Consider the following 9,804-nt stretch of genomic DNA (forward strand, 5'->3'; position numbering starts at 1 on the left):
ACAGCATGTGGAAAAAACTAAAAAGTTTGCTCAGCCAAAAAGAACATTAATCTCGCCATTAAAAAAATGTACGCTGTTAAAGTGGGTTTGCGTTAACGCTGTTAATAACACGTTTAAGTTTGTTAAGCAGGATCTGATGGTTTACTGTGTCGAAGGCTTTACGAAAATCAATAAAAATAGCTCCAGTGATGTGACCTTTGTTGAGAGAGTCGTGTTATTGTTCAGTGAAGAGTGGTAATGCCAACAATGTTGATCTCTTGATCTCTTAGCACAAAAACCGTGTTGACATGATGCCTCCGTCACACAAATAACCGAAACATCTACTGACGCAGCCATGTTTTCACTGTAGTTTAGTGTACGTTCCCTTTTATAGTTCACTCTTTAATAAACACTATATAGTTCACCCTTTAATAACACTATGAAGGGAACAGTGAGTGTGGAAACAGAAAGTGAGCCTGCAGGTGTTACCTTGGTGAGGCCGGTGCAGAAGCGGTTGAACACCTCCTTCATGTTTCCTCCTTTCTGCATGCTGATGACACGCAGGTGATCCTCCTCGTTCACCCACACCAGGAAGGTCTTGTTGTCGTTGTGCCTGTAAGACAGAGCCCAGGGTTAATTAACACAGACACCTGCAGGACAGAGCCCAGGGTAAACTGACGCAGACACCTGTAAGACAGAGCCCAGGGTTAACTAACACAGACACCTGCAGGACAGAGCCCAGGGTAAACTGACGCAGACACCTGTAAGACAGAGCCCAGGGTTAACTAACACAGACACCTGCAGGACAGAGCCCAGGGTAAACTGACACAGGTACCTGTAGGACAGAGCCCTAACACGGTTAACCCTGGGCTCTGTCTTACAGGTGTCTGTGTTAGTTTACCCTGGGCTCTGTCTTTACAGGTGTCTAACACAGGTACCTTTAAGACAGAGCCCAGGGTTGACTAACACAGGTACCTGTAGGACAGAGCCCTAACACGGTTAACCCTGGGCTCTGTCTTACAGGTGTCTAACACAGGTACCTGTAGGACAGAGCTCAGGGTTAACTAACACAGGAACAGGAAGTGAGGTAATGTTCTGACCAGATGCCGCGGCCGTCGGGCCAATCACGGGCCATGCCGGACGCCAGCAGCAGCGGGGAGACGGGCTTATCGAACAGGAAGTGGTCATCGATCAGCTGCTGCTGCTCCTCCTCCGTCATGTTCTTCAGAGCGAAGTACTTCCCCTTCAGGTCTCCGTCCAGCAGGTCCAGACCTGCAGGGGTCAAAGGGTCAAAGGGTCAAAGGGTCAGAGGTCAAAGGTCAAAGGTCAGTTAATGAGTTTGTAAACTTGGAGCGATTTCCACTTGGTTCAGTTTCGTTTCACACAAATCCAAGAGTACTAAAATATCTCTGTCTCTCTGTCTGTTTGTCTGTCTATCTCTATGTCTCTCTGTCTGTCTCTCTGTCTATCTCTCTGTCTGTCTCTCTGTCTCTCTCTCTGTATGTCTCTCTCTATGTCTCTCTGTCTCTCTCTCTGTCTGTCTCTCTGTCTCTCTCTCTGTCTGTCTGTCTATCTGTCTATCACTATATCTGTCTGTCTGTCTCTCTCTATGTCTGTCTCTGTCTCTCTCTCTGTCTGTCTATCTGTCTATCTCTATATCTGTCTGTCTCTGTCTCTCTCTCTGTCTATCTCTCTGTCTATCTCTCTGTCTGTCTCTGTCTGTCTCTCTGTCTATCTCTCTGTCTATCTCTCTGTCTGTCTCTCTGTCTATCTCTGTCTATCTCTCTGTCTATCTCTCTGTCTGTCTCTCTGTCTGTCTCTCTGTCTATCTCTCTGTCTGTCTCTCTGTCTGTCTCTCTGTCTGTCTCTCTGTCTGTGTGATCGCAGGTTCTGACAGCTGTCCAAACTGTGCCAGCTTCACAGGGAAGGACAGGAAGTCCCTCCATCGAATTATAAGATCTGCTGAAACAACAATCTTCCCCGGCCCCCACTGGACGACATCTTTAAAGAGCCCATATTCTCATTTTCAGGTTCATAACTGTATTTTAAGGTTGTACCAGAACAGGTTTACATGGTTTAATTTTCAAAAAACACCATATTATAGTTGTACTGCACAGCTCTCTCTCACTGCTGCAGCTCCTCTTTTCACCTGGTTTCTGTTTTAGCTACAGAGTGAGACCTCTTTTCATCTTCTTCTTCACTACTATCTTTGATTGAACTCGCACATGCTCAGTAGCTCAGATCGTAGATCATGGCAGCTAGTTAACTCTAGAGACAGTAAAAGAAAGGCTGTTTCTCCAACTTTGGTCAGTTCCAAGGCAGGATTAGCTGGGAGCTAAACCAGGGAGCACATGGAAGGAGTTCTTTTGGAGACTATGGTGAACTTGTGTGTGTTGTAGCAGTGCTTTGCTATTGAGAACGACGTAGCATGTTAGCGTTAGCATGCTAACGCTAACGCTACGAGCAGCCGATTTTGAACAGCTCACCAGGAGACTGAAGGCAGGACACGTTCAGAAACCAGATCTCACTTTTGTATGTGTGACACAAAAGAACACCCCATAATATGGTTACTTTAAGATCCGCTGCCTCTGCCGAGGGCACAATATTCTGCAGGATGAGACCCCCCCCTGAAACCATCTCTGCTTCCACCTGCCAGGTGGTATCAGGCTTTTAGAGCACGGCTGCAGGACAGTTTTATCCCCAGGACCATCATGCCCCCCCCACCTCCCAGTCACTTTCTAGATGAAATGGGACTCAGTGCAATATTGGAGGCCTTGATAATGTTTTTAATGTTTTTATAGTTTATCTATTGTGGGAGTGTGTATATGAAAGTGAGTATTGTTTTAGAGGTTGCACAAGTAAAGTTCACTGTATGGTTCTGCTACACAATGAAAATTAAAGTCTATTCTATTCTAACTAACCGACTAACTAACTAACTAACTAACTAACTAACTAACTACTTGTCCTGGTTAGGGTCAGTTCTTCCCTGAGAGAGTTAAAGCGAGAGCTACTAACTAACTAACTAACTAACTAACTAACTAACTAAGGGTCAGTTCTTCCCTGAGAGAGTTAACTGAGAGCGTTGCTGAGAGACCATCTCATTTGAATATGAAAGAGTTATTCTTCTCGGGCCTCATTAAGAGTCTCGGCAGGACGACACACAGCTCTCGGTTATATAACCACCGCATTCACCCGACACGCTCGCTGAGATCACTGAGGCATGCTGGGAAAGCTTCTAAATAAAGACCAGATCTCAATGAAAGCACTTCTATCCTCCTGTAGCCCCCATCTGAGAGGATTTAAACACTGAAATCTCTAAAGAACCTGGAAAAAAGGGACAAATATCAAAGTTTGGTGCTTTTTAAGAAGTTGTTGACACCTGTCTGTTGTTTTAGACTTTTTTTTCCAATCTTTCTGTAGTTTTTCAAATTTTTTTCCAATCTTTGTCATTTTTCAAAATTTTTTCCAACGTTTCTGTCGTTTTTCACTTTTTTTTCCAATCTTTCTGTCGTTTTTCACTTTTTTTATTTAACGTTTCTGTCATTTTTCACATTTTTTTCCAATCTTTCTGTCATTTTTCACATTTTTTTCCAATCTTTCTGTCGTTTTTCACATTTTTTTCCAACGTTTCTGTCGTTTTTCACTTTTTATTCCAATCTTTCTGTCTTTTTTCACTTTTTTTATTTAACGTTTCTGTCATTTTTCACATTTTTTTCCAATCTTTCTGTCGTTTCTCACTTTTTTTCCAACGTTTCTGTCGTTTTTGCCATTTCTGCTGACTATTGTTGGGCTTTATGTGTCGGAGAACGAACGAACAGACGAAGTGAGGAAGTTCCAACGTTTCTGCTGTTTTTCACTTTTTTTTCCAACGTATCTCTCTTCTGCCCACTTAACACACTCACACACACACACACTGATGTCGTACTTTCGATGGAGAGGTTTTCGATGGCGCGGCGTTCCCCGCGGCTGCAGTGTGGCGGCAGGCAGAAGCCGCGCACGCTCCGACCGGTCCTAACCCGAGAACTCAGGACGTAGTTTGGATCCAGATCATCTCCGCCCTGAAACACAAGAACATACAATCAGAACCCAAACAGACCAGACGGTCCACAATAGAGCTGAGATCGGGCCCGAAAAAATGAACCCGAGCCAACCCGAGCCCGTGCACGTTGTGTCCGAGTCCGAGCCGACACATTAACTGTAATTTGGGTGGTGATGTAGGGCTGTCCTCGACTAAAGAAATTCTTAGTCGACTAATTGATTAGTTGATTTAATTGACGGAGCTGTGAGCTTTGAGAGGTGGTTAAGACTAGAAAAGCACAATATAAATGTAGTTAATTAACCATCTGTAAAACTGAGTTTCTCCACAATTAATCCTGCAAAAGCACCACTTTAAATCTTGTGTTTACCATAAATGTGCTCAGAAGTTTCTTGGAAATGAGTAATTAAGCATGAATAAGCATAAAAAATGACTAATGGACTAAAGAAATCTTAGTCGACTGAGACCAAAACGACAGATTAGTCGACTAATCGACCAAGAGGTGGCAGCCCTATGGTGATGGCGCAGTGGATATGAGTTTTTGACATAATCTGATCCCTTAGGTGTTTATTAATGCCTGTGTGGTGTTATTTTCTTAGTTAGTTATTAATAAAATAAAAAGGTTCCATCTCACAAAATAGCTGGGATGTAAAAACTTTGATGCTCAATATCTCAGAACTAAATGGAGATAGAACCTTATAATTCTAAGCTTTGGTGTGGGAGACCAGGGTTTAATTCCCACTGAGATACATAGAATAGAATAGAATAGCCTTTATTGTCATTGCACTGTGAAGGTACAACGAAATTTTAGGGTGCTCTCACAAAAGAAAAAACAAACAACAAGAAAACAAGGAACGACATATGTCCAGACAAGGACAAGAACAGGCTCAGCGCGCAATATTTAAAATAGTATCTACTAACATAATATAAAAAAAATATAAGGTAAAAAATGTCTGTAATTATTAAAAAAGTGTGGAGTGAGGGCTTGTGACAAAGTGTCCATGAGAGTCATGGACAAAGTGAATGTCCATGAGTATTGGCAGTCAACCAATGTGTCCCTGAGCAAGGCACTTAACCCCTAGTTGCTCCAGAGGCGTGCGACCTCTGATATATGTAGAAATTGTAAGTCGCTTTGGACAAAAGCGTCAGCTAAATGACATATAATGTGATGTAATTATGAGCCTGATTTAAACCCGACATTTTGTAAATACGTGGGCAGTTATAACTACAATTCAGAGTGGTTTGAACTCCAGAAATGTGTTTGGATTTATCTTAATGAATAATGCAACAAGGACGAAGTCTGTAAACTGCTGTTAGTTTATTCAGACTGGAACGGATCGCAAATAGATGCAAATGAAGAAACGTAACAACAAAATCTCGACACTATAAGCTCCCGAAGCTGAATAGTGGGGGGAACAGATGAAGGCAGCAACAGAAGCAAAGCCCTGGAACCAGACAGGAGACTTTCTGGTCTCCATCACCTGATTAAACCTTCTCCACGGTCTGCATGCTGACGCACTGGCCGACAACAGTGCTGCAAAGGGAGGGGGTCATGGTGTAGCCCAGTTTACCTCCCACTCGGGTCAGTGCAGGACACCCAGAGCTACGGGAGGAGCTGGAGAGGCATTTCTCCCCCCCCCCGAATAAGGCTAATAAAGTCATGATTAAAAAAACACAAATGCTTGATCAAGGGCCCAGCCCGGTAACCTGACTCCTTCAGATGGATCGCTTCCCATTAGCTCGGCATATCCATCTGGGAACTTTCTGTTGGAGAACTTTTGGGAAGGGGCATCAATCCTGGTTATCTGATTGGATAAACCATCTGTCTATCATCACCTATAGTTGGTTTTAGACGGGCCAAATCAACCAATCAGATCAAACTTTTGCCGAAACCAGTCGGGAGAAGAGCAAAAACATCTTTTCCTCCGGGAAAAGCCTCTAGTGCTGTTTTTTGCTCTTCTTTCAATGAAGGAATACTTTCTAATTCAGATAAAACTTGCTGCGATAGCTACGCTCATCTCATCCTCACGTTGTTTAGACTGAACAGTTGCTTCTCGTTGGGTCACACCCAAACCCTCCTCAAAACCAACGCTGATTGGACAGCTAGCTAGACTATCTGTCTGTCTGTCTGTCTGTCTGTCTAACAGCTAGCTAGACTATCTGTCTGTCTGTCTGTCTAACAGCTAGCTAGACTATCTGTCTGTCTGTCTGTCTGTCTGTCTAACAGCTAGCTAGACTGTCTGTCCAATCTGAGTTTTCTGTTCCACGACTAAAACTACTTCTGAAGGTCCACATGTTCCACCAGAACCAGTTCCTTCCTGAGACTATTTAGCAGAGGCACCGTGGCTCCGTCCGGAGCTTAGCCCCGCCCACAATGATTGTGATTGGTTTAAAGAAATGCCAATAAACCACAGCACGTTGTCCTCCCATCCAGGAATGCTGTGTGGACTAGACAGACCTTCCTCCTGCTGACCTGACCAGTTCATGTCCAGTTTAGAGTTTCAGCTGGAAATCTTTCATGAATCAGCTCCTTTGGAAAGAGCGTCGCTCTGTCATCAGTATTCAGTCTCTGATCAATGCAGATTTTTAGCTGAACTCGTTCTAGTCGAGACCAGCTTTTGCCAACGTTTTTGTCAGCAGCTGACACAAAGAAAGTCTGGCTGTGTCCAACCGGCTTCATGTTACACCCCTCTAAACCAGGGGTCACCAACACGATGCCCGGGGGCACCAGGGAGCCCCCAAGGACCACATGAGTAGCCCTCAGGCCTGTTCTAAAAATGAAAATTGAATATTGATATTATCTGTTTCCCACCTTGTTAAGTCATTGTTGATAATTATTGTGAGAAATCATTAACATGATCAGTGTCTTCACATAGATGAGTATCATTAATCATTAATAATCATATATAACTAAAGGCAAACAGAGCACATTAGTTATTTCAGAAGAGTGTATCAAACTAGTAGCCCTTCGTATGACTCAATACCCATGAAGTAGAATTATTATTTTTTTTTTTACACGATCCCCGGTCTCCTGGGTGAAAGTCCTGTGTTGTCTGACCCATCCACCCCCCCAACCAACCTCCATACGCGAAATTCCCCCCCTACATACTACTAGGGCTGCCACCTCTTAGTCGATTAGTCGACTAATTAGTCGTTTTGGTCTTAGTTGACTAAGATTTCTTTAGTCCATTAGTCATTTTTTATGCTTATTCATGCTTAATTACTCATTTCCAAGAAACTCATGAGCACATTTATGGTAAACACAAGATTTAAAGTGGTGCTTTTGCAGGATTAATTGTGGAGAAACTCAGTTTTACAGATGGTTAATTAACTACATTTATATTGTGCTTTTCTAGTCTTAACCACCTCTCAAAGAGCACAGCTCTGTCAATTAAATCAACTAATCGATTAGTTGGCAAAATCATATAAGTGTTAGTCGACTAAGAAGTTCTTTAGTCGAGGACAGCCCTACATACTACTCTCTAAACCCCGTGGAGCTGCTGCTCTCCCCGGTGCGTTCTACTAACACACTGAAGGGGGATTTTTTCGCCAGCCACTGTCCAAACGTCCGTGTTTTACGAGTTCGGAGTGAGAACGGGCTGAGGTGTTGAGGTTCAGGGTCTTTTACCTGCAGGTTGTCGGGGTTCAGGTCCGTCTTGTGTTTGTCTGATGGTTTGTAACCTCCGTGGCGGTCTTCGATCACCGGGTCCAGCAGCTCTTTGAATACCTCGTAAGACTCTTCGTCTCCGGCAACGCAGCCCACCGTCATGATGAACGGGTGACCTGCAGGGACAAAAAAACGATCGGTCACTTCCTGTTTCACTCATTAGCAGACAAAAACACAATCAGAGGAGGTTATTTTTTACAGTTTTCAGCAGTGATCCAGAATAAATATCTCCAGAATTTAGCAGACTGTTTTATTTTAAACTTTTTTTAAATGCAGAAACTTCTGTTTGGGTCTGTAACTACCAACTTTCTGACTCGAGGCCATGTTGTCCTGATGACCTTCTTCAAAACAAGGTGCATGCACTTGTTAGTTTTACTGAGGAGGGACTTCGTTTTTGTAATTTTCTCCATTTAGTGATGTGGTTTCTCTGTAGAATGCTGCTAAATAAGTCCAGTTGGATTAGATTTTGATGAACGGGATACCTGCAGGCAGAGTGAATCTTTCCATGCATCCCGCCGCAGTACAATCTAGAAATATTTGTGGCTGCATGCATAAAATAACTTATAAAAATTAACCAAAGACATATTATCAGTAGTGGCCCATAGGGGGACGGCGCTTCTGGCATTTGCCCAAATTCCAGATGGCCAGTCCGTCACTGCCTGCAGGAACACAAATCAGAAGGCCAAGCCCCCACCCTCACCTTACCCCCCTCTCTCCTCCTCAATAGCATTTAAAGCTACAGACACATAAATGGCACATCCTAAGGAAAGCTCATTGTGGGACTGGCTCTGGTGGCGGTAATTCAGCACCAAGATACAGTATTAGGGGACCTTTGAGGTCTATATAAAAGAAACTTCATATACAGTATTAGGGGACCACTAAGGTCTATATAAAAGAGACTTCAGATACAGTATTAGGGGACCACTAAGGTCTATATAAAAGAGACTTCAGATACAGTATTAGGGGACCACTAAGGTCTATATAAAAGAGACTTCAGATACAGTATTAGGGGACCACTAAGGTCTATATAAAAGAGACTTCAGATACAGTATTAGGGGACCACTAAGGTCTATATAAAAGAGACTTCAGATACAGTATTAGGGGACCACTAAGGTCTATATAAAAGAGACTTCAGATATAGTATTAGGGGACCACTAAGGTCTATATAAAAGATACTTCAGATACAGTATTAGAGGACCACTAAGGCCTATATAAAAGATACTTCAGATACAGTATTAGAGGACCACTAAGGCCTATATAAAAGAGATCACCATGTCATGGGACCTTTAAGAAAAAGACGGTGGTTTGGATTAAAACACACCTGACGAACGAACATGCGTTTCCTGGGTAAAAGTATTAAAATTATATTGTTATACTATATCAGATTATGCAACATCTGGCCGTAGCTGCATCCCTTTTAGCCTCAACCCTTTCTGACTGGAGGCCATTTTGTGCTGATGACCTTCAAAACAAGATGGACGCACGTATTGGTTTTATTTTGGAGGGACTTAAGTATTTGGGGATTGTTGTTTCCTCCATTTGGTAGTTAGGTTTCTATGTAGCATGCTGCTAAATAAATTAAGTTGGATGTGATGCGGATCAGGAGATCAGACAGGAAGCGCACCCAGCGTCCCGGTGCATGGGGGAATTAACAAGCCAAATTAAACCGATCTAACGAGTCAATCCAATTAAGGAGTTTATAATCAAGTAGCAAATGAAGGTCAGAACTCAGCGTCTCTGTGTGAAGGTGACAAACAACACTATTAGTTACCTGGTCTGAGGAAAGGGGGTTCAGGATCTGGGGAGAGAAATATCTAGTCTAGGGAAGGACATAGGTAGTCTGGGAAGGACATAGGTAGTCTGGGAAGGACATAGGTAGTCTGGGAAGGACATAGGTAGTCTGGGAAGGGAATAGGTAGTCTGGGAAGGGAATAGGTAGTCTGGGAAGGACATAGGTAGTCTAGGAAGGGAATAGGTAGTCTGGGAAGGGAATGGGTAGTCTGGGAAGGGAATAGGTAGTCTGGGAAGGGAATAGGTAGTCTGGGAATGTCATAGGTAGTCTGAGAAGGGAATAGGTAGTCTGGGAAGGGAATAGGTAGTCTGGGAATGTCATAGGTAGTCT

This window comes from Perca flavescens, chromosome 18, assembly GCF_004354835.1.
Source record: "Perca flavescens isolate YP-PL-M2 chromosome 18, PFLA_1.0, whole genome shotgun sequence".
Taxonomy (NCBI): Eukaryota; Metazoa; Chordata; class Actinopteri; order Perciformes; family Percidae; genus Perca; species Perca flavescens.